This window comes from Jaculus jaculus, chromosome 5 (assembly GCF_020740685.1).
Source record: "Jaculus jaculus isolate mJacJac1 chromosome 5, mJacJac1.mat.Y.cur, whole genome shotgun sequence".
In the NCBI taxonomy this organism is placed as follows: Eukaryota; Metazoa; Chordata; class Mammalia; order Rodentia; family Dipodidae; genus Jaculus; species Jaculus jaculus.
The window spans coordinates 120800672-120826510 of record NC_059106.1 but is presented as its reverse complement, the minus strand read 5'-3'; the positions used below and the strand labels follow the sequence as shown (position 1 = coordinate 120826510).

General features: G+C 37.7%; 2 pseudogenes; both read left to right on the top strand.

Moving 5' to 3' along the window:
- LOC101601351 overlaps window positions 1–23916 on the top strand; it is a 98175-nt pseudogene extending 74259 nt beyond the window's left edge.
- On the top strand, window positions 22138–22186 carry LOC123461375 (annotated as a pseudogene).
- Window positions 23917–25839: the final 1923 nt, after the last annotated feature.

Genomic DNA, 25839 nt, shown 5'->3' with positions numbered 1-25839 from the left:
GCCTGCCAGAACCAGATTAAAGGAAGAAGGGTTGATTTGCAGTCATGGCTCAGGCAGTGCAGCCCTTCCTGGTCGGGAAGGCACATCAGCAGGAGGATGCGGGCACTTGTTCATATCAAAGCAGGTAATGAAACAAAGAGCTGGGATATGAACCTAGGCTGGGCTATGATCCTAAAATACTATGGCTGGCATCTGGGTTCCATGTCCAAAATGTTTCATAATCACCCCAAATAGTGCCACCAGCTGGCAAGCAAGTACTCAAACTCATGAAACTGTGGAGAACATTCCACATTCAAACCAAGACTGGTATAACTAATATCTTTTAGATGCTAATATTATTTTTTTAATATTTTATTTATTTATAAGAGAGAGAGAGACAGATAGAGAGAGAGAATAGGCATACCAGGGCCTTCAGTGACTGCATACAAACTGCAGACACATGTGCCCCCTTGGGCATCTAGCTTACATGGGTCCTAGGGAATCAAACCCAGGTCCTTAGGCTTCACAGGAAAATGCTGTAACTGCTAAGCCATTTCCCCAGTCCCCAGATGCTAATATTATTTTTATATGAAAATGCATAATTAATACTTTACTTTGCCTGGTGACTGATATCATTTTCTTTCTCAAAGAATTAAGAGTCAAAAGGACCTGAGGAAGTCACAGGTCTGTGTTCAGAGTATGACAAGGCCAGGCCTATAGTTGAAGCCAAGGATGGGGGCTTGGGTGAATGGAAGGAATGGGTTCAGTAGCATAAAGGAAAATGACACTTAACTCAGATGGATGTCAATGTCTACATAAACTGCTTTTAACAGTTAACACCTATTTGTTTGTGCTGAACAATAAGAACTTGTAGGAATATGCTTATTTTCTGGTACTGTAAGATGAATGTAAGTACCACACAAAGTATAAGGAAGAAAACGCAGAGCAAGTTGGCTAAGAGTCCACAACCAATTGTCACATTGTTTCCTCACTATTTTCTATCCTGACTACTAAAATAACTACTTTTATGTAATTTTATAGAAAACAAAGCTAAGAAACAAATAGATAAAGTGCTTTTTAGAGAGTTATTACATTTATTTATTTATTTATTAGAGACAGGGAGAGAGTGAGAATGTGCATGTCAGGGCCTCTAGCCACTGCACATGTACCCCAGACACATTCTTCACCATGTGCCTCTGGCTTATGTGGGACCGGGAGAATCAAATCTGGATCCATAGGCTTCACAGACATGCACCTTAACTGCTAAGCCATCTATTTAGCCCCAAAGTGTTTTTTTTTTCTTTTTTTAAGATTTCATAGCTATTTGGTAATTTATCCCATTATCTTCCCACCACACTATTAAAGCTTTACCACACGTAAAAGCTGTTAAATTGATAGAATGCTGGGACAAATGACAAGGATGCTCATGGCCTGATACAGCTCCCTCATGGGCTCTGTTAGCCTCAGCACTGACTTGAGTGTACAAAAACTGAGAGGGTAAGAAGAGAGCTTTGTAATCATTTGGGAAATACTTAGAATATGGAATTCCGCACTCTTCTGAACATATACTGGCTAAATTGCTTTTACTTACAAGTGTTAGGGAAAGACTAAGCAAAACACAGAAAGTTTACAGATTGCTGGAGAAGTATCATATTGAATGTTGGTTAAATCACTGGCTCACCTGTGGCATCTGGGACCCACATGTTATTTTTGTGCAGTCCCATTCTAGGTGTATCAGTGTCTGCTTCATGATGACTCCTCCCTTGTCCAAACATTGCTGCAGCAATTCCTGGCACTAATAGTTTCCACTATACAATATCCACCAAGGCACCTAGGAAAATCGTGTCTGTATATCTTTCTGAAAGTAGGAACTTCTCAGTAATGTTGCCAGCAGCCTGGTATAATTAGTTTAATCAGACTCGTGCAATTAATCACAACTGAGTCATGATCCCACCCTGAAACAAATCAGGGATGATTACCTTGATTGCTTTATGTGACTCATGATTGGTTCCTGGAACTGGAATCACCCTCCCCTGAATCAGATAAAATTGGGTTTTGCTAATGAAGAAGAGTGACATTATTGGATGCCCCATAAACCAAAGAAAAAAAAAATCCTTCAGAAGTTCTAAATCTACTGTAGGATAACCAGGGAGACTTGGAATCATCCCTGGACTAGGGATGGCCACTAGCCCATTTGTATAGCCCATGTATAGAGTAGTGGAACACACTCTCTTTAGGTTACAGAGCCAATGCATGCACTGCTGTACAGAGAGGGTAGCTCTTTTGGAATAAGTAAAGGAACCTGTGGTAGACAGCTCCACAATGCTGGGATGAATATCTTACCAGACATAGTTTATGGGAAGAATGGGATTGTAATGGTTTGATTCAGGTGTCTCCCAAAAACTTAGGTGTTCTGAATGCCAGATTCCCACCTGTTGACAATTTTGAAATTAAAGCCTCCTGGAGGCAGTGTATCTTGAGTAGCAGGCTTATGGGTGTTATAGCAGCTTCTTCTTGCCAGTGTTTGGCACCCTCTCCTATTGCTGTTTTCTACCTTGTATTGGCCAGGGATTCATGTCCACCATCTGCTCATGCCATCATTTCCCCCTGCCATCATGGAGCTTCCTCTGAAGTCTGTAAGCCAAAATAAACCTGTTTTCCCCCACAAGCTGCTCTTGGTCAGGTGATTTCTGCCAGCAGTGCAAACATGACCATAACAGGGATTTATTTCAGGCTTACAGATTCAGGAGAAGTTCCATCAATGTTAAGAAGGTGACTCCCCTTCATAAATCCAAGCTAAAAAACCACCCCAACCTCCTAACAGTCACCCATTAGAACTTATCTAGAAGAGGAGAATAGAAGGATACAAAGAGACCACAGGCAGGACAATAAGTATAAAAACCTTACCATCATTATTACTACTTTTATGTGCAAAGATGATCAGTGTATCTGTACCAGGTAAATAAAAATCGGCATGATATTGTTGCTTTTGTCCCTAAATGATCTGAATTTTTATGTATTTATTATAATTCTTAGGATAATAGGATAGATCACTGGACTGGTAGTCAGGACAATAGATTCTTGCATTGATCCTAATTAGCTATAAACATGTAATAAACATGTGACTGTGTCACCGGGCCTCTCACACTGTTTCACCATGTGGTATGTGATAGATTCAGCCATGTGATAGACAAGATATTTTCACTAAATTGTCTAAATGGTTCTTTCAATTATGACTATAATGATTTAGTCTTTGAATATATGTATATAATAGGGCCACCTTCTACAACATTTAAATAATAGCCATCTCTAATATTTTTGTGAATTGATAAAGAATTCAAATTAGAGCTGTAAAAATCAATAGCAAGTCATCAAATATATATGATAGTTAACATGTCTTAATTATTTCTCTGCATGACCAAGAACTTGGATTTAAATATGCATGATTTCATAGCCAGTTCAGAAATGTGGTCCTTCCAACATACCCTGAATAAAAATCATCAGTGGAAAATAATGTCTCCCATCAGGCTCCAGGCAAATTGGATGCTAAATAGCCTAACTGCAGACACAGAATTTTTTTTTTTTTGAAAAAGCAATCTCCCAACATGAGACTTAAATTTGTAAATACTTAACTAGTCCAATTCTGCCTCTATACCTGTCTATGTGACATTCCTCCATTGTGAATGCTCCATCAGCATTCAAGTCCCACTGCAAATGAGTCATGACATCTCTGGTACCTTCTCGCAAGAAGTGACACATCCTGCCTATGAATTCATTCACCCAAGAATATGCATTATATGGTTATTAAGTTCCTAGTCTACCATATTCCCTGGAGCTAGGAACTTGGTGCAATACTCTATGAAGGGATTTCAAGATGCTATAGAGAGCTGATAGACCAAGGTCAGGATATACATGTAAATGTAGGCAACTTACACAGAGGTAAGTTAGAATTAAGGTAGGTAACTTACACAGACAAAAGAGAAACAGGGGAAGCCATCATTTTGTTCTGGCTACAGCATTTCAGAATCATTGCCCAGAATTGAGAACAATTTATAAGCCAATAGAGAAGGATTAAAAATGATTTGTATAAACTGGCATAAATCTGCCTAAATTTAATGAGTGGGTGGACATGATCAGATTAGTATTTTAGATGCAAAGTCTGGCAATGGCAGGAGGGTTGGATAGAGAAATTTAAGAATACTTCAAGCCAGGCATTGTGGTGCATGCCTTTAATCCCTGCACTTAGGAGACAGAATTAGGAGGATCACTGTGAGTTCAAGGCCACCCTGAGACTCCATAATTAATTCCAGATCAGCCTGGGCTCGAGTGAGACCCTACCTCAAAAAACCAAAAAACAAGAATACTTCAGAGCAAGGAGAAACAGAAGGCTGTGGAATTAATATAGTTTAAGTAAAAAAAATAAGTTCAGGAGGAAGAAAGGAGGAGAATGGACAGAACAATACTCAAAATAAGATTAAGAGGAAAGGACTCAACAATAAAATATTGATTCTTGGCTTGAAAGACTAAGAAGATGAACATACTCAGGGAATCAAATCAGTTAAATCTGAGGTATGTTGAGTTTGAGGTGTCAATATGAAAGTGTGGAAGAGTCCACAAAACATCAGAAAAGTAAGTAGATGCTCAATAAAGTGATGCAAGCTAAAGATGTAGATAGCGTGAGCATCTTTTTGCAATATAAAGACATACATAGGGCAGAAAGAATGTCAGAGTCACATGTTGGGTCATGATATGCAGAGACATTTATCGTACCAATAACTGTGGGCTAACTCCACAATGCACAACCCATTTACATTAACAAGGAGGGTCCAATGGGAGGGGGTAGATCATGGATGAGCCTAAACAATGGTCCAAACTGCCTGTATTTGCTGAAAAGAAAACTAATAAATTAAATTTAAAGAAGACATACATAAAAGTACATGAAAATATATATGCAACTTAATTAATTATTATCAATCAAACATTCATGTAAATAATACTCAGGTCAAGAAACAGACCATTCTTAAATTCCATAAAATAACTTGCCTAAAACATGATTTTATGCTAATCATGTCTTTTTCCTATTTTAGCAACCAGATATACATTCTTAAATTCAGCCTATGTTCACCTTCACCTGAATGGGACTGTATAAAGTATGTTTTCACATGCCTGGTATATTGTTTTCATGACACAAAATGCATCCTTGTTTCTATGTGTTGGCATAATTCACTTGATCTCAATGGAATATGGTAGCTCTATCAATATTGCTGATGAACATCTAGGGTTCTTCAAATCATTTTCTATCATGAATCAAGATGTTATGAGCACACACTTCTCATCTGTACCATCTGGTAGACATTTTTGTCAGATAAATAGCTTGGAATAGAATTGCAAAGTTAGGGGATTTCATGTCATTCCCAACTAGAATGGAAAGATGTTAACAATTTACATATTTCCCAGCAATCAATCTGATCATATTTGCATCATAATTGCCCTTATACATATCAGTATCCTTCTATTCTTGCCATTTTTGATGGATACATAGGGGTCTCACTAATGGAATTTCACTAATAACTTACAAAACGGAGACATTTTCCATCTGGGTATATCAATCATTTGTGGAATTATGGTTTCTGATGTCCTGCCTATTTTTCCACCAGTTTGTATGTCTTCCTTTTGCTGACATGGAAATAACAGCTCTTTGTTACTTACATGTATTCTGACGCTACATACTGTGTTTTGTTTTTAATCCTCTAATGGTGATTGCTAATGATCAAAAGTCCTTACTTTTACTGTATGAAAATTACCATTTTATTTCTTAAGGTTTATATTACATTTCTTGCTGCAATAAATATCTGACAAAAATAACTTGAAGACTGGGTTTATTTGATTTTATGGTTCAAATTTATCACATCAGGAAAGGTAAGCATGATAGCAGGGAAGTCATGATGACAGAGGTGTCATGATGACAAGGAAGTTGTGATTGAAGGAAAGTCGTCGTGATGACAGGGAAGTTGTGATGGAAGGAAAGTCGTGATGACAGGGAAGTTGTGATGGAAGGAAAGTCGTGATGACAGGGAAGTTGTGATGACAGGTAAATCGAAATGGAAGGAAAGTAATGATGACAAGGAAGTTCTGATGACACATAAGTCGAAATGGAAGGAAAGCCATGATGACAGGGAAGTTGTGATGACAGATAAGTCATGATGGAAAGAAAGTCATGATGACAAGGAAGTCATGAAGACAGATAAGTCGTGATAGAAGGAAAGTCAGGATGACAGTGAAGTCGTGATGCCAGGGAAGTCTTGTTGACAGGGAAGTCATGGTGGCAAGGAGAATAAGGCAGCAATCAGGAAGAGGAATCGAATGCTGCTGCTCAGCTTTCTCTCTCCTTTTTGGTCTTCCAGGTCCCCAGCTCATGGGTTTGTGCTGCTTGATTTTAGGGTGGGTTCTTCCCACCTCAATTAATTTAATAATCTAATAAGTCCCTCACAGGCATGTCCTGAGATTGGTTCCATAGTGATTCAAAATCCAATCAAGTTGACAATGGAAGTTAACTATCATAGGGTTAATACTTTTCATTAAAAATTATCTATCTTAGGAGCTGGAAAAATGTGTCAGTAGGTAAAATATTTGCTGAAAGAAGCATGTGGGGGGTCTAAGTTCATGTACCCAGCATCCACCTGGTAGAATGCACCTATAATCCCAGTGCTGATAAAGTGAAGACAAGAGAATCCCAGAGGCTTTCTGGCTAGCTTGTGTATGTGAATAGTGAGCTCTAAGTTAAGTGAGCAACTCTGACACAAAACTAAGGTGAAGAACAATTGAAGTAAATAACCAATGTTTACCTATAGCCTCTACACACATGTGCATCCTCACACACATGCATATACACAAACTTGCACACACACACCCACCACAGAAAATTATCTATCATAAAAATAGAAGGTATTTCTCTAATTTTTTATCAACAAATTTGATTGCTTTGACTTTAATATTAAGGTCTCTGATTTACCTAGAATTGATTTTGTATATGGCTTTAGCTTTAGATAGCTAATTACTGCAACTCCAACAGTCAGGTACTTTTTTTGCATTCGGGTTTTCTTTTCTCATTGTCTATTTTGTTACATTTGACTGTTTGCCAGTGTTTTGTCCTATCTGATATTAAATCTTTAAAATAATTCTTTATGTACCCAAGAGCAAGTTCTCTTAAAGATACTTTAGCTATTAGGAAGTCCTTTCTGAATACCGATAAACATTATAATTCTGTAGGCACACGGACATTGACTCTGGCAGGAGGTTCACATTGAGGTATAGCAATATTTAAGGAAAATTGATAGTTCTATTAGATTGAGTCTTCCAATCCATGGACATGGAATACATCTCCTTTTACTTTACTTTTCAGTCTTTTCCCCAAATTTATCTGTACAAATATCTTACACACCATAGATTCAATTTAGCTCTAGACATTTATTTTCTAGCAACAAGTAGCAACTTTCTCAGTGTTATCTTTCATATAAATCTTTATTATAGTATGTAAAGACTAATTGCTTTTTCTTCTATTGATCTTATGACTAGAAATATTATTAAATTCATTCTTTAATTTTAATAATTCATCTTAGAACATCTTTGATGTGCTGTATAGAAAATCATTTCACTGGAAAATAATGACAGTTTTATTTCCTTGCTTCCATTCTTGTAACTTTATTTATTATTCTCATTTATTTCTGCACTGACTAAAGGTTTTGGGGTGAAGTAATTGAAAATAGTAAGTGTTCTTTTCCTCAAAACTTGAGTGGAGAAACTTGGTCATAGAACAATATGCAAAATTATAAATAAAATATGAATAAATGAACCCTGTATATCAAGATATTCAAAAGGTTAATGCACTATGCTCAAATTGGGTATTTTAGAAAACCATTTTTCTTTGTTTTTTAATGGACACAAGGTCTTGCTATGTGGCCCTGGCTGACCTGGAAAACTCATGGCAATCCTCCTGCCTCTACTCCAAAGCATTGGGATTATAGATGTACACTACCATACCTGGCCAAACAACAAATTCTTGAGTGATAATGGGATTAGATGCTTCTTTTTATAATGTCCTCTTTCAACTCTTTTCTTTAAGCTTTGCTGAACTCCTATGATGACCACTGGGGAAATTTTGTTTGGCTTTGCTCTGGAGAATTTCATGTAATATTCCTACCTTCTGTGCTTGATAGAAATCATTGCAGAAGTCATCTGAGCCTGGAAGTTTCTTTGGAATGTGTGGTTATATGAGTTTATGGCAGTAATAACAATAGAACTACTAATTAGATTCTCTTTCTGGAAGCTTATAAATTTTGTCACCATATATGCTGCTGCCTTTTTTGCATCCATCCCCCTTTGATAATTTTATACATTAAAAACATTTAAAAATATCATTGATATTTTTCAAATTCAACATTTCCCATATTTTTTCATGTAATTTCTTTCAACATTAAAAACCTCTAAATTTTCCAGGACATGAACAAAGCTCTTTTGCCTGAAGAATCCCTTGTATTATTTCCTTCCATATTTACATGGCCTCCTGGTGGGAAATTGTTTCTGTTATTAGACTGAATATGCCTTATATCACTTTAGTTCTCAAAGAATCTACTAGTCTGGTTGTAGAATGTCACATTACCATCTTCACACAAGATCTCAGTTTACCTGAGATAAATGACTGAGATGTAGTTGTGCTTGTCCTATTTTATTTCAACTCTTGTATTTCAATGTGTTTTGCATCTGTGGCCCATGTATTTTGGAAAATTCTCCTACATTGTTACTTTGAATATTTTGCTCCTGCCCATTCAATCTTTTCTCTTTCTCACACCTAAAATACGCCATTTCCTTTCATCCCTCTTAAAGGTCCTCTGTCTCAATATTTTCCATCTAGTATTTTCATCATTCTCTGATCTGGATAGTTTTCTATGCTATTCTTATTATCTCATTGGCTATAGCTGTGTTTAATTTGCTATTAATCTTATTGATTGAATTTTAAGACAGAATGTCACTCTTTATGTCAGGCTAACCTTGAACTCACAATGGAACTCAGGCTGGCTTTGAACTCCTTAAACATTCTTATATGTCAGCCACCCATGTTCTAGGATTACCAGGATGAGCCACCTTACCTTTAAGACTTTATAAAGTTCTAGAACTCATTTTGGTTATCTTTCATACTTGTTTAGCCTTGTATAATTTCCATCTGACTAAAAAGAATTTCTCATTTCTTTTATCTTACAGAATGTACTGAGGAACATCACTATTGCATGTATTTTTCTAATTATTTCAGTGTCCGCAGTTCTTATAAATACATTTCCCAAGTCTATTGCTTTGGCTGGATTTTCTGAGGTATTTTGTTATATTCAGTTATGTGCCAAATTTTGTTTAAAGAGTATTTGTAGAAATATTTGGAGTCCTTAAATGACACTATGTGCTGCTAGAGTTTTTTGTGGGATTTTTTGGTGTGTTTGTCCATATACCTACTGGCATTAGCCACATTAGCTCATTTCAGTATAATATCTAGACACTGGGCTTTCTCTACATTATAAAAAAAAACTTGAAGATAGATCTGAAAGAAGTGGAAGAGTAAAAAGAGAAAGAAGGCTGAGCAATAAGAAGAAGAGAAAAGGAAGGGAAGGTAAGAAGAAGAAAGGAATCTAACATAATAGCGATTAAAATGTCCACTGATATGGCAAATAGAAAGAGAAGGAAGGCAGTATCCATAGAATAGTTTAAAAAATCAGGTTTTAAGTAATTAAAGAAATACTATTAAGATTAAAAGAAGGAAGAGGGCTGGGAACTGTGGCACACCCTGTATTTTTAGCACTTGAGAGGTAGAGGATGATCAGGTGTTCAAGAGTAGCCTGAGTTACTCAAGGATAAGGCAAGCCTGACCTACAAGATACCCTGTCTCTAAAGAAAGGAGAGGACTTGAAAGTGCTTCTAGACTCTTGTCTTTTATGAGAAGAAAAGAGGTAGGCAGTTTGGGACTAGGGACTACAACTCGGTTCAATTGCAATTCCTTTCAGAGATTAACACCATTGAGATTGGACCAGCAGAAAGAATGCTGACTCTTGAACGTAGGAAGTCTGAAGAAAGAATATTGAAGGCATTTTCATGATCTTTCAGTGAATTAACAATTTTTTTTTAGCATACCTGCTACTATAGAAATATAACAAATGCAAGCTAGAGACTAGAAAGAGTCATTGGATTTGTAATGTGGTATTTTGGAGGTAGCCTCTAGTTGATATGAGGCAAGATTGTTCCAGTTCAGAATGAAGACCCAGTGGAGTCATGAGGATAAACTGTGGGTGGCAGTGTAGACATCAGGAATTTTGAGAAGCTAGGACTAAAGAATATTCACTATGAGAGCTACTGACTTGGAAGGGAGTTTTCCCCAAAATACAGGCAGCCTAGGTATGGGGACAGAATTAGAACCTCCCAGAGACTTCATTATAGGACCCAGTGAGCATAGAGCTATAGGATTTGATGTTTTCCCTAATTATTGTATATTTTGCATTTGCTCATTCTTTCCTTGCAATATCATTGTTTGTAGTATAAATGTTTATTCTGTGTCATGATATGACTTTGCTTTTACAGTCTCAGTTAAAAGACCTGGGACTATGGGGATGTTTGAACAGTATAGAGATTGATAAAATATATGAGACTTTTAAAGTTGGACTGAATGCATTTTACATTATGGATGGTCATCAGTTTATGGGGTCAGGAGAAGAATTTAATGGTTTCAATCAGATGTTCCCCATAAATTCATGTGTTCTGAATGTTTGCTGCCTACCTAATGGCAAATTGGGAGGTGGATCCTTGTTGGAGGAAGAATGTTATTGGGGGTAGAATTAGTGATATAATCGCCAGCTCCCCCTTGTCAGAGATCATCTCACTCTTCTGCTGTTATTTTCCACCTCTTGTGGCAGAGGTGATGTCCAACCTCTGTTCATGCCTTGCTTTCCTCTGCCATCCTGAAGGTTCCCCTCAAGAATGTAAGCCAGAATAAAACCTTTCTTCCCTTCAGCTGCTTTTGGTCAGGTACTTAACTCAGCAGTGAGAAAGTAACTACAACACAGGCTACTAGGTATATGTAAGCTATTCTATAACTCTTCAAAGTATGCTTATGTAAAAGCTTACCACCCTACTAGTATATAATCTCACTACCAATAATACAATCTTTATGGCCAGAACTTTGACTTGTATGTACTCATAACTCTAAAATACCTCTTAGAATACAACACATTACAAATGAACTATTAATCTATTTGAACTAAGTACATTATTCATTAGGGAGCCATTGTAAATACTTAATCCCAACAAAATATGCACGCATTTTGTTTTGTGATCTTTATTTATCTCATTGATGCTTATGGGGAAAGTTAATACATTCCCCAAGGACTAATAAGAGCTTAAAAATTTATGAGCATTCTCATGAAGGCACACCTGCAGCCTGGATGTTAGTGAGAAACAGAGGAAAAGGAAGCTGTAGTGATCTATTAGGGGAGCTTCCAGTAGTGCAGACAAACATTCAGGTGTCAGTTTAGATAAACAAAACATTTGCTTTCTAGTTCTTAAAAAACACAGACTTTAGATCACAATATTGCTTTCAGCAGTTGTACTGAACAGACATAGCTCTTTGGCAAGTGCTCCTTTGAGAACTCTCAGGATGATGCCTCCCCTAGATAATTTACATGTACTATTATGTGGTAGCCTATGCTTTACTGCTAGGTTTAAAATTTTATATTGGATTCTTTAAGAGCTTGGCATTGCATTGCAAAATAGGCAATGTGAAATACCTTGGAAATACTTTTATAATATAAGCATTACTCTCTTTCCCTCATGGGAAACTATGGTTGTCTCAAAGATTATAGACTTTTAGAAAGACATTAGCATGTGATGCTTTCCATGTTCATTGATCTCTATGTTTGTAGTCAAAATAGTGAGACCAGGACTACAGAGAAGACCTGTAAGAACATGACTATCCCAACAGGAAAGAAAAAAAATGCCCCAGAGTTAGGGCCAATATTAAAAACAATGAGTAAAGAATAGTGAACACATAAAAGCAAGGAGTAACAGATCCAGGAACAATCCAAGAAGGGATCAAGGTGAACTGTTACCTAACATTCTAAGAGTGAACCATTTTTCTTTAGAGAATCTACATTCAGAGAAGTAGCCTTTGGAGGGTATGATGATTTGAATGTTAAGTGTCCCTCTATAGCCTCTATTTGGGATTGGGCCTCAAGCTTCACCCCTGTCTGATGAAGTTTTTGGAGGTGGAGATTTGGAGGAGGTATGTCACTGGGAACTGGGCTTGGAACTTTGTAGATCAGCCTCATTTATAGTCTGGCAAGTTTACTCTTGCTGCTTTCCTCCCAGCTAATGTGACAAGATGTGATGCCCTAGCTGTCTTTTTTGCTATACTTTATCCACCATGATGAAGCTTCCTATTGAAAGTATAAGCTGAAATAAACATTTTCTTTGCAAAGGCTGCTTCTGATCATGTGTTTTGTCCCAACCATGAAAAGGTAACTGCAACAGAAAGTGTGATGGCATAATTTCTAAAGTCAGAAATAATGAGTTTCCATCTTACTCAAACCTGTTACTAATTATATGGTCTTATGAAGTTAAAACAGAAATGAATAAGAAGTATGTCACCTTTCTAAGTTTAAGTTCTTTATCTGTAAAATTAAAAATGACCAAATTTCAAGGCTGTCCCCATGTGTAAATGAGATAATACATGTAATATTACTTACCACCATGTTGCAGGTAAAATAAACAATCAATTAATGCTGTTTTCTCATTAAGAATAATATTAAGGAAACAGTAGATGCTTTGAAAAATAAATCCTTAACAAAATAAAAATTCTTCACTCAAATTACTGTGGCTGAGTGGAAAGCTTCTCACAAGGTAACTGAAGGACTCACTTCTACCTTGCAGGTTAACCCTAGGTTATGGATGTCTCTCCTATTTGGCCAGTGAGGGCAAAGGAAGGTTATGGAGCAAACAAACTTATATAAGTCTTGTCAGGATCAGTTCCATGCTTCATGAATGCTTGATTTGGGGGCTGTGTTCTTGTCTAACATTCTAGAGCACTCTACTTGTTCCTCTGTGCAGACATACTACATTAACTTCCCTCAAATATGGAAATATATCCTGGGAAGGAACAGGAGGCATCTCTACAATCCCATGTATCAATTATCTACTGGAGACACTGTCAATATCTTTCCATGGCCATTGATCTATTTAAATAAACATTCATGAAAAGATAGACTGAAACAAATGGACTTTAAAAAATTATGAGTGAGAGAAAAAAATTGGTGCACCAGAATCTTAGCCACTGCAAACTAACATCAAACACATGTGCCACCTTGTGCCCATGTGACACCTGTGTGCATGTGTCACCTGCATCTGGCTTATGTGAGTTCTGGGAAGTTAAATCTCGCTCCTTAGGCTTTGCAGGCAAGCACCTTAACCAGCAAGCCATCTCTTCAGCCCCAAATTGACTTTTAATAAATGGATTGTGAACATGAAAGATTTGAAGCAAGTTATATATAAACACTTAAAATTTCTATTTTTTTTAGGGAGGGTCTTGCTCTAGCCCAGGCTGACCTGGAATTCACTATGCAGTCTCAGGCTGGACTTAAACTCATAGCAATCCTCCTACCTCCACGTCTCAAGTGTTTGGATTAACAGTATATGCCACCACACCTGGCTCTAAAATTTCTATTTTTGAAGCCAAGGAAAGTGCAGTTTAAAGAGTTGACCAGGACTTCCAGTTAAGATGGCAGCATAGGTACCATGCCAAAGCAGCCTGGGGCGGTCGGGGGGGAAGACCAAAAACCTCAGCAAAATACACACTTCTACTAAAAAGCAAGGTGTATAGGAAATTGAAGCATCAGCAGAGTACTAGAAGAGATCCAGAGCACCCAGAGCCTGCACAGGCCAACAAAAGTGGCCCTGGCAGGTTTGCTGACCGCAACTGCAGCAGTACACCAGAAAGCCGCCAGGCTCGGCTCGAGCTGCAGGAAAAGCCAAGTGAGAGGAGCTTCCACTCACACTGGCGCAATCTGCAAACTCTAGAAACGTGAAGGGAGAGCACAGTGAACAACTGAGGAGCAGATCACAAGGTAGAAAAACACATGGGCCAGTGAGAGAACTAGAGCAGCTGCAATTCCCTCCATTCCAGCGAACAGAGCAGTGGTCCCTGGACCTGACCACGCCAACTTGAGCCGATAGTGGGACCCAAGCAGGAGCAGAGTCTGGCAGCAACATCAGTGGCTCCGGCACCAACAGCGGCAGCCCCAGCAGCGGCAGATCCAGCAGCAGCATCTTCAGAGGCAGCAGTCGCAGATCCATCAGCAGCAGGGGATCCAGCAGAGGCAGCTAAAGCAGCAGCAGCAGGAGTGGACCCAGCAGAGGCAACAGACCCAGAAGCAGCAGCTTTAGCAGCAGCAGCAACAGATCCAGCAGTGGCGGTTCCAGCAGCAGGGGTGCCAATCTGCAGGGCCACAGTTGCTAGGCTCAGTGTGCCCCACAGGAAAAGCCAGTGCCCAGATCCAGAAATCAAAACAGCAGCCCAACGGCCAAGCCAGCAACTTGACTGAGACCAAAATCATCCAAAAACATAACTGGGATTGCACCACGAAAGGGTCTCACTTGGTCACAAGCTCACTTGGATCCCTCAACAGACCAGAAATCTTAACTTCTTTGTTGAGAGAGGATCTGGTTGTTATAATAACTACTCTTGCATAAATACTTGGGGCTGTTTTTGATTGAATGTGTACAGTGTTCAGTTAAATTTTAGAATCTACCTGTATTTTATTGCACTCAGCCTACTTGAATACTCCCATAGCAGGCAAACTCAACCCCTAAGAACACCTTTGTAGATACTCTGAGAGTCTTAAGAGCCACACCTAACACCTTAAGCTCCTACCCTGATGTTATATACCATCAAATCAATTGATACAGCTAAGAATACCCAGCTAGCTAGAAAATCCAAGCATTAACTTAATCCAAGATGCAAAAATATATACATTATAACAAAAGGACACTAAAAAGCAAGACAATATAAATCCACCTAAAAGTATTAATGTATCAGAAATGACCACCAGTGAGAACGAGTTAGAGGAAATGTCTTTATATTGATTAAGGGTACACTCCAACAGGAGGACATTACAATCCTAAACATATATGCACCTAACATGGGGGCTCCCAAATATATCAAACACTATTAGAACTAAGGTCACAGATAACAAAACACAGTGGAGGTGGGTGACTTAGCACCCCACACTCATCAATTGACAGGCCATCCTGGGAAAAAATAAACAGACAGGCATCTGGACTAAATGAGGTCATAGAAGGAATGGACCTAACAGATATATACAGGACATTTCATCCAAATGCTGCAGAATATGCATTCTTTTCAGCAACACATGGAACATTCTCTAAAATAGACCACATATTAGGACACAAAGCAAATTTTAACAAATTCAGGAAAATTGAAATAATTCCTTGCATTCTATCTGACCACAATGGAATTAAATTACAAATCAGTGCGAGAAAGGCTATAGAGCATACACAAAATCATGGAAACTAAAGAATACACTACTAAATGATGAGTGGGTCAATGAAGAAATCAAGAAGGAAATCAAAAAATGTATAGAGAGACGGCTGGAGAGATGGCTTAGCGGTTAAGTGCTTGCCTGTGAAGCCTAAGGACCCCAGTTCGAGGCTCGGTTCCCCAGATGCACAAAAAATGTATAGAGTCAAACGATAATGAGAACACAACATACCAAAATCTCTGGGACACAATGAAGGCAGTACTAAAAGGTAAATTTATAGCCTTAGGTGTCTATATTAAGAAATTAGAAAGGTCGCAAGTGAACAACCTAATGCTTCACCTTAAAGCTTTGGAAAAAGAAGAACAAGGCAAACCAAAAATCAGTAGAGGGAAGAAATAATAAAGATCAGGGCAGAAATTAATGAAATAAAAACAAAAACAATCCAAAGAATTAATAAAACAAAGAGTTGGTTCTTTGAAAGGATAAAAAAGATTGATAAACCCTTAGCAAATTGTACCAAAAGAAAGAGAGAAGAGACTCAAATTAATAAAATCAGAGGTGAAAAAGATAACATCACAACAGATTCCAGAGAAATTCAAAAAATCATAGGGATATACTATAAAAGCATATACTCCACAAAACATGAAAATCTGAAAGAAATGAATGATTTCCTTGATTTATATGACCTACCTAAATTAAATTGAAATGGATTAATCACTTACATAGTCCTATAACAAGCATGGAGATCCAAACAGTTATCAATAATCTCCCAACTAAATAAAAGCCCAGTCCCAGATGGATTCACTGCTGAATTTTACCAGACCTTCAAGGAAGAGCTAACACCATTGATTCTTAAGTTTTTCTGGGAAGTAGAAAAAGAAGGAATTCTACCAAACTGCCTCTATGAAGCCAGCATCACCCTGATACCAAAACCAGGCAAAGATAGAACAAAAAAAGAAAATTACAGACCAATCTTCCTCATGAACATAGATGCAAAAATTCTCAACAAAATATTGGCAAACAGAATATGAGAATATATGAAAAAGATCATTCACTCTGACCAAGTAGGCTTTACCCAGATATGTAGGGATGGTACAATATATGCAAATCTGTAAATGTAATACATTATATAAATGGGTTGAAGGACAAAAATCACATGACCATCTCATTAGATGCAGAGAAAGTGTTCAACAAAATCCAACATCCCTTCATGATAAAAGTCTTACAGAGACTGGGAATAGAAGGAACATAGCCCAATATAATAAAAGCTATTTATGACAAGCCTACAGCCAACATATTTCTAAAAGGGGAAAAATTGAAAGCATTTCCCCTAAAATCAGGAACAAGGCAAGGGTGTCCACTGTCCCCACTTTTATTTAATGTAGTTTTGGAAGTCTTAGCCATAGCAATAAGTCATCACGGAAATTCAGATTAAAACTACCTTGAGATTCCATCTCACTTCTGTCAGATTGGCTACCATCATGAAAACAAATGATCATAAATGTTGGCAGGGATGTGGAAAAAGAGGAACACTTCTACACTATTGGTGTGAATGCAATCATGTCTAGCCATTGTGGAAATCAATGTGGTGTTTCCTAAGACAAGTAGAAATAGATCTACCATATGGCCCAGTTATAGCACTCCTAGGCATATATCTTAAGGACTCATCTCATTACTTTAGATACACTTGCTCAACCATGTTTATTGCTGCTCAATTCACAATAGCTGGGAAATGGAACCAACCTTGATGTCCCTCAACTGATGGGTGGATGATGAAGATGTGGCACATTTATTCACTAGAGTTCTACTCAGCAGTAAAGAAAAATGAAGTTATGAAATTTGCAGAAAAATGGATGGATCTGGAAAGGATTATACTAAGTGATGTAACCCAGGCCCAGAAAGCCACATGTTCTCCCTCATATGTGGATCCTAGCTACAGATGATTGGGGTTCTGATTGAGAAAGAAAATACTTAGTAGCAGAGGCCAGTAAGCTAAAAAGGAGATATAAAGGGAAGAGAAAGGAAGGGAGGAGGGGTACTTAATAGGTTGGTATTGTGTATATGTAAGTACAATGATTGAGATAGGGAAGTAATATGATGGAGAATGGAATTTCAAAGGGGAATACGTGGGGGGGGGGACATTACCATGGGATATTTTTTATAGTAATGGAAAATGTTAATAAAAATTTTGATAAAAAAAAAGAGTTGGACACTCTCTTATAGGCATCTAGTGCCATGCAGTATGTGGACAAATCAAACTGGAAGCAAAATCCTGGTCTCTGGTCTTAAGACAGTATTTTTCCCTTCCAGGAAGAAGCAGTATTTGGGGGCAGGTGGCAATGTTTACCAGTGAGGAAAAACAACATTTCATCAGGGGTCAGTTACTAAAGAACAAAGCTCAGACTTGAACCCATGACTTCCTTATACTTTATTCACATCATTGTATATGTGGTAACATCAGATAATAGCACAAGGACATAAAATGCTAATTCATGGAGTGGGATTATTCAGGTACCTAACCTATAAGATACTACTTGAGTGACCTTGAATGATTTCCCACCTCTTTGACTCAATGATAAATCTTTACAAAGGTGGTAGTAATGATTTCTGTGTCCTAGTACTCTAGGGAAAAAAATTCAATAAGATAATACACAGAAGGCACTAGAATAGTAGCTGGCATATGGTAAGGACTCCAAAAGTACCATATTTCACTATTATATTGAGTATACATTTGGATTTCTATAACTATTCCATCAATTCTGCTGTAAGGAGTCTCTCTGTTGGAAGACAAACTCTGGAAGAGAACAGCAAACATGGAGATCCTTGGTCTCATACCATACTTTGCTCAAGAAACTTAACATTTACCTTTATTATTCAGCATCTCTTCTTAGATATATTTCCACCAGTAATGGTTTCTGTGTTAAAAGTAGATGGAACCCACCTTGCTTTTACTTGCTGTTGCTTATCACTCTGCTTTCTGCATAGTTTCACTGTTCCCATGTGCAAAATTGTGGGAATTGGTAAGTTGGTAAGAGGCACCTCTAACTCTTATTATAACACTCAAATTATGTGCCCTTTACTCATTCCATTATTTTTTTTTCTTAGTAGCTTCCATCTTTGTGTAAATGAAAGTTGGAGCAACGAGGGTAAAAGACCTAGAAGGAGAAAAGAACAACATAGGAAAACTATGGGAGGTAAAAAAATGCATCCAACCAAAGGGTAGGTATGCAAATAGGAACTTCAGAAAGGAATCAGAATATGAGCAACTAGCTTCATGGTCTAAGTCACACAGATCCTTAGTTACGAAAGAGAGGGGCAACTTAAAACTGTACTCAAAAAGAAATCTCTTATAATGATGAAAAGATCAGTATACTTTAATATTTTAACTTCTCTGAAATAGGAATTGTTTAATCTACTTTATGGTTATTTATCCCTATTTTGACAAGTGTTGGTACTAAGTTAACAAGATACCTTGAAGTTAAAGATGTACTGGAACCATAGAACATATATGTTATATCTATAGTGTGTCTAGGGTTTTCATGCATATTTTCATGGTTTTCTCACAACAATCCTGTGAAGCTTGTTGTATTATCAGTATTATCATCATCATTATCCCCATGATTTTGGGGAAGCTGAAGTTCAGAGACTCTGTGAGTTGTACAAGTTAGCAAGACAGTAAAGAACAAGATTCAGATAGAAAGTTCACTTCACTGTACATCTCTAACTTCTTTTATGAGCTAAACATAGCCATGGAAGAACTTTCTTCGAAGTCTCCTATTTTCAGATGAATATTTTTTTCAGAATCACAGTAGCTGATTCTCAGTTCACCCTTAGAAGGTGAGGTTCTAGTCTGATTAGGAAAATGTCAGAGATTGGTACCTGTGGGTCACCTCACTCTATGTAGCAGGTGAGTTAGGAATTCAAGTTCCCATTCCCATGTGTTCCTTCCTGCATCCCTCTGTCACAGCAGCCATCCTTCACTGGATACAGACCAAGCCATGTTTTCCAACCTACATGCACGAGTAATATGTATCTCACCATCTGTAACTCTCCTCCTCTGTCTGCCTCTCAGGTTATTTGCTGCACTGAGGCAGAAAATATTTGGTTATTATTCTTATATAAATTGCTAATACAAATATGTCTAGAATATATCACAATATCAATAGTAATAACATAATATTATCTTGTACATTCACATATTTACCTAGAATTTCCCCTGAGTTTCAAATGTGGGAATCAAATCCCAGAGATGCTTAGTGACAGATGCTCTCTACTCTGGTCTAAAAGAAATAAGTAGAATTCATGCTTCCAGTTGCCTCGGCAAATATTCTTTTCACTCATTCCATTTAATTATTTACTGATTAAAATATAATGGTCAAATGAGTTTATGTGGTTGAAACTGACCACAGAGGGTATAAGATTTTCTCTTGAGACACGTGGATCATTCTAAGAGATACTGTTAAATGGAATAACTACAAACAACTGCTATCAATATCTATTTGCACTACCAAAAGAATAGATTATCCAAGATGGGCCTAGTCTTGGCATCTCAGCAATATCTACATAATTCAAAAATGGCTTTGCAAAACTATAATGCTAAGAGACTACTAATGAGTCACACATCTAACTGCAACATTCTGGACTAAAACAGCAATGTACACTTGACTGTTTTAGTCACATAAACATCATGCAGCTTTATGCCAAAAGATTGTGAATGGCTTGTAAGCCATTTCAAAAAAAAAATGAAAAGCAAAAGAATAAACTGTATGAGGTTATGAGTGAAATATAAAACCTCCTATTGGGTAAGTGAAGCAAGCTGATACATCGTTCAGTGAATTTATAGGCTCGTCGGTGGTAGGTCAGCCTTTCTGGCCACAGTTCAGGAGTCAGTAAAATCTGCATTGGGCAACAGTAGTTTTCTGAACAGCAGGCAATCTAAATCATTTCTCAACAGCTTCATCTCTGCATCCTACCTATAGGGGGTTGACAGTCTACAGACAGTATGCCATTATTAAGGAATGTCTAAGCAACTAACAGAATAATAGGTATATAAAGCTGTTCTATCTCCAGACCTAGCCAAGGGTAAGCATCTTCAATAGGCGGGGTCTCTAAGAGCCCGGTGTGTCTAGGTGCTGTCCTGGCTCCTCCACTCAATAGTTCAGCAAGTACCACTGATCACTGAGATGCATGTGGACATGCTCTGCAAACTGCAAATGGGTAAGTACAAGTGTGGTTGTCATCAATTGGAATGTTACATAGGCCAGGCACATACTTGTTTTCAATTAACTGAATTTCTCTGCTTCCTCTGTGGCCTCTGAAAGGTGAGCATTTTTAATTGAGTCTTTTAAATTTATTTGTTTGAGTTTTGTTTTTGGAATATTTGCTGTTCTGAAGGAAGATCACCCTTTTTGTTTACAATGTTTTAAAAGTGTTTTCCCATAATAAAAACATACATGAGAGTTTAGGTGAATAATGCTCACTCACAGATTTCAGGAATAATGGTTTCTTTCTGCATGTTCTTTAAAGCTAATGGCGACAGGATATGAACTAAGCAAGAACTAACAAGCAAATTAGATGGAATATTAAATGTCTGTCTGCCGGCCCCACACCAGGCTTAGTGAGTGAGATTTTCTCTCCTCTGTTGGTAACTCTTCTCTGCACTTGGAAAGAGCTCAGCCTTGGGCTGAGCTACACAGAAGTGCTAATATATATATATATGCGCCCAGAGCAACCATCAACTCAAACCAGAAGCCAGCACTCTGGGAAATATTTCAATTTCTTCATCCTTCAGGAAGGTAGTGGAAATAAGTACATTCTGAATGATTATTTGGAAACTTTCCAGAAATTAAGCAAAAGTTACCTATCACAGTAACATGCTCATAAATACATCCTTCCTGCCTCAACTTCCCCTTTCCCTCTCATGTTTTAAGTAATCCAGGACTGTTTTGATTAGTGGAATAAATTATGGTTCCAATCTTTGAATCTGCTTTCAGTGCCACAAGTGGTCACTGCATCCTACTTCTCTACCAATCCTTCTCTGTCCCTCTTGCTTCAGCTAATACTGCTCCTGGTCACCATAGCCTTGTCAGATGCTGTAGTTAACCAATTCCTACCAAACCAAGTCCCCCCCTACAAAAAAAAAGTAGCAAAAGAGATCCGACTTGGTTTCCTAGATATCTGTAAGGTCTTCTCTCTGAGTAGCACTTAATTGCATTGATATAGATCAGTTATCCAAGTCAGGGTGACTTATCTATAGGATTTGTGATGGTTAAGTTCTTTTATCAACTTAATCACATTAGGAATCAAGAGACACTCTTCTTGAGTGAGTCTGTGAGGTTGTTTCCAAAAGGATTAATGGAGGGAGGAAGTCCTTCCTCCATAGTAGATGGCCCTTCCTATATATAAAGAAGCTCTGAGAGAAAGAAAGTAAGAGACAAAGGATAGGGAGGAGTAGTTGGAAAGAATGAATGTGATGGAAGGGAGATGGGTGACAAATGAAAGCAGTGCGAGGGGATTATGATCAAATTACATTATGTGTATGTATGGAAGTTATTAGTTAAAAATAAAAAAAAAAGTGTTGTATGAAAGGAGAGAAGGTTAGCACTCCGCTTGACAAGAATTTTCTGAGGAGCAGAGTTGACCTTCTCCTCGCCCCGCCTAGGACTGTGCTCCAGGTCCTCGGGGTCCCCAGCACATCGTCCTGGGCCCTGCCGCGGAGGGAGACACCACGGCCCAGGCGCATCTGACCAGGATCCGAAATGCCCAGCCATAGGCCCACAGCGAGGACACGAGGAGGAAGACGAGGGGAAGAGGAAGAGGAAGAGAGAGAAAAGAGTCTCATCGTGGAAGGCAAAAGAGAAAAGAAAAAAAGCAGAAAGGTGAACAATGCAAGTGTCCTCTTTACAAAGAGAACTATTTACAGTTGCACAAGGGAAGGGTCAAAAACTGTGTGAAATTGAAAGAATACATTTCTTTTGTTATGCCCAGTTCTAGGTCCCCCCCCCCCCCCCCGTGAACACCAAGGAGAACCAAACAGTATTTAAAGGCAAGGAGCTTTATTTCCGGCTTAAAGTTGGACTCTTGACTTCACCAATGCAGTGGATCCGTGCTGTAGCCCTGAGCAGCAGGGGGGCAGGTTTTTTATAGGGATCTGAACAAAGAAGTAAGGGAATGGTTACATGATTGCTTCTAAGGTGGCGCCCTTGGGGACATCGAGGCCATTTTTGGTTACTTGCTTAACTCTTGTCATCAGACCTCTAGTCAGCAGATTGTTTGCAGACTCTTATCTTTTGCAAGAAGCCAGATGTCCTGCGGTTAGGTATTTCTGAAGGGTTCTGGGGTAGGGGCTTCCCAGAAGTCTGAAGTCTGGGTGGGGGAGTGCTGCAGTTAAACAAGCAAACAAAGTTTACAGAAGCAGAGGTCAGCATGTTAGCCAGTTAGTTCCTTATCTAAGTCTATTTTAAAATGTCTGTACTGCTGTCTGGCTTTAAGCAAGGCTGTAGAGACCAAGTATATATATTTTTAGTCTCTCACTTTCTAAGTAAGAAAAAACGGATGAATTTAGAAATCTACACAAACTGCTTTTCAACAGACCAGGTACAGTGTCCTCATGAAAGAAGAATGTGGGTCAATTCAGTGGCTTTTCATTTGAAAAAGGAAGTACACAATATTAAAAGAAGGAAGAAATGTTGAAGAAATTCAAAAACGTCAGGTTAAAGAGCACCTGTGAAGTTCTTGATTTGGAGAGATCTTGTGTAAATAGTGAGCTAGTGAAAAAGATCTTGAATTTTTTTAATGCATCCAAGGCCTTCTGGAAAACCATTGCCAAATTCTAAAAAATCTTAAACAAAAGCAATAAAAAGGAACAGAATAGTTCTGGGATGGCAAGGAAGGCAAAGCAAACCATGTGTCCTGAAATTCTGTAAGATGAATCTAGTAGTGATGAAGATGACAAGAAAAATAAGGAAGAGTCTTCAGATGATTAAGATGAGGAAAGTGAAGAGGATACAGCCACCAAAAAAGACAACGAAAAGAGAAAAAAACTAAGCAGAAAGCTACTCCTAAAAGTAAAAAGTCTATAAAAAGGAGCACCACCAAGAAGAATCAAAACAGTTCCAAAAAGAAAACTGAATCTGAAGATAGTTCAGATGATGAGCCTTTAATTAAAAAGTTGAAGAAGCCCCCTACAGATGAAGAGTTAAAGGAGACAGTAAAAAAGTTACTGGCCAATGCCAACCTGGAGGAAGTGACAATGAAGCAGGTCTGTAAAGAGGTATATGAAAATTATCCTACTTATGATTTAACTGAGAGAAAAGATTTCATTAAAGCAACTGTGAAAGAGCATATTTCTTGAGATGGAGTGTTCTCAGATTTGAAGATCTGATTTATCCCATTATACCAACAGAGAAGTAATTTCCAAATCCATTCTGGTGGTATAACTCACTGCTGACCTTGAGTGTTATGTGACCTTGCTGTTTTGCATTTCTATGCCATTTTTAAAGTCTTGCATGGCAGCTAATTGTCCCTTGCTTTTATAGATGTGTTTTGTACATTTTGGATTTCTTTATATACAGTGATAAATTCCTAAACTATTGTGGGGTTTAGCACACTTAACATGAGCTTGTTTAATACATACTTTTAGTCAGGTAGAACAAAAACTGTTATAACAGGCATTTAAACATGCAGAGAGACTACTGCAGTATTTAGTATATGACATATTTTGAATACACCCCTCTTCTGTCAAGTGTGGAAAATGAGTGGCAGTGTTATCACACTAGATGACACAAGCTGTGGCTATCCAGGTGATGGCTGGCATTGGAAATCCGCATGTGTACATATGTCAGAATTGTCCTCATGACAGAAGTGACAGATGTTATTTTTATATTTTTAAGAACCAATGTTTTTGTATAGAATGGTTTTTATTTCTTTTTGTGCAGATAAATTTTTAAACTCATGTAGGTAGTTATCTTTATACTTGTAAACTAAGGAATGTCAGTATTTTTAGCCAGTGTGACAACAGTGAAAGTCAGTGATGGGAACTCTGAAGGAACTAACTAGTACTGCTTTGCCCTGAAAGTATCAGCAATTTAGTTGTAGTGTTAACTTCACAAGTGTCATAAATTTTATATTGAAGCACCAAATCAACACATCAGATATTCAAAAATATTGGGAAAGGTGGAATTAAATACAAGCATATCTTGTTAATAGTAAGTGAATCGATAATTTATTAAATGCTTTGACCCACAAAACACACTAATAACTATAGGACACCTGGCTACCTTCATTATTATGATAAGTCTTGAGTGCAATGCCAGAAGGTAATGTGCAAAGTATTTCTCAAAAATTATACTTTTTATATTAAAGAAATTGAACATATTTGTTAAATCAGGGCTGTTGGATTCTACATTTTGGCCAATTAAGACTCGTAAGTGACAAACATCTTGACCACCCCTTAACTTAAAAAACTGTTTTACCTTTTAAGTTGTCTTAACCAGCTTATTAAATAACCAATGTATGAATTGTAAAACATGTTTCTTGACAAAATTAGACATTTGATACACCAACTGAGTGCTTCATTTTTGCAACATGGAACAGAAACATTAAAATGATGAGTGTTACCTGGTTTTTTAACAGATGTAATTTGTTTTATACAGTTAGGGGATTATGGAAAGTTATTCTTAAGAATAAATTGAATAGAGAAGAATGAATTGAATAGACAACTAAGTGAGAAATATAATTGGCCCCTTTAAATATGTTTTTGGCAATAACAATAAAGGATGCCTAAAATTCAAAATAAATAAATAAATAAAAATAAAAAATAACAATAAGACAAGAGGCTGGAGATATGGCTCAGCAGTTAAAGGTGCTGGCTTGCAAAGCCTTCCAGCCCAGAATTAATTCAGCACCTACATAAAGCTGGACAAGCATTTATTTGCAACAAGATACCATGTTGTGCATACACACACACACACACACAAATAAATAAATTTTTGAAATTTGAAACAGAGAAAATGAAGAGACTGAAATGAAACCATCACTTAGCAATGAGGTAATACCAAAATACCTGGAGATTGTGAGAAGAAGTAAAGGAGAGAGGGGGGATTGTTTCAAAGGAGAAAAAGTATCCATCTAAACAAAGCTAAAGTTGGAGAAACAAGAAACTCAATGAGCCTAATTAAGAGGAAAGTCCATCCACTGTTAGTGGAAATACAAATAAGTATAGACATTATGGAAACCTGTGTATAGGTGTCCCAAAAAATTAAAACTTGACCTCCCA